This window comes from Epinephelus moara, unplaced genomic scaffold, assembly GCF_006386435.1.
Source record: "Epinephelus moara isolate mb unplaced genomic scaffold, YSFRI_EMoa_1.0 scaffold399, whole genome shotgun sequence".
Classification (NCBI taxonomy): Eukaryota; Metazoa; Chordata; class Actinopteri; order Perciformes; family Serranidae; genus Epinephelus; species Epinephelus moara.
The window spans coordinates 25,483-26,177 of NW_026081748.1; the positions used below are offsets into that span (position 1 = coordinate 25,483).

At 46.9% G+C, this 695-nt stretch overlaps 1 pseudogene; it reads left to right on the forward strand.

The window, feature by feature from the left end:
* The first annotated feature begins 335 nt into the window (after positions 1–335).
* Positions 336–421, forward strand: LOC126387400 (uncharacterized; annotated as a pseudogene).
* Positions 422–695: the final 274 nt, after the last annotated feature.

The following is a 695-nucleotide window of genomic DNA, read 5'->3' on the forward strand; positions in this document are numbered from 1 at the left end:
CACTTTTATAACATAAAATTGTATGTCTTAAACATCTGAAGGTTTATGTAAAATGTTTGATATAAGTGTCAATAAAAAAATTTCAAAAGAAAAAAAATCTGTTCTTATCAGTCCAATATCTGATACGTGCCCTACCCGGGGACCATACACCAAACTGACCCCCGGAACAGGTAGATGGAAAAGGGGCCCGCCCTGTCCACTCTATGCACCGACCCGGCACCGCAGCACCCCCAGGAACCGCGCACACCCCCCCAACCTGTCCAAAGCAGACCATGCAAGTGCCCTCGCCCCTACCCCCTTCCCTCGCCATGCTAGCGCGCAAACCGGCCACACATTTCGCTTCTCGGCCTTTTGGCTAAGATCAAGTGTAGTATCTGTTCTTCAATTTCAATCAATCAATTTTATTTATAAAGCACAATATCACAAATCAGTTACTGCGACTTAGTGTCAGTCGTGCGGTGTATGGGACGGCATTAAGTTTTCTTGCTTTTCAGCCGGGTGGCTCAGAGCAGATAAAAACGCATCCCAACACAACTCCTGAGTGGCGATGGCAGCATTGGCCATACTGCAGTCGGCAGAGAAATCAGCTGGACTGAACCTGAAGAACACGTTGAGATTCGAGACAAAAGACAAAGAAGTACCTGACAGAGTCTCCTTTGGGAAGAATGTGCTCATCGAAGCCCTAAGTTTACGAC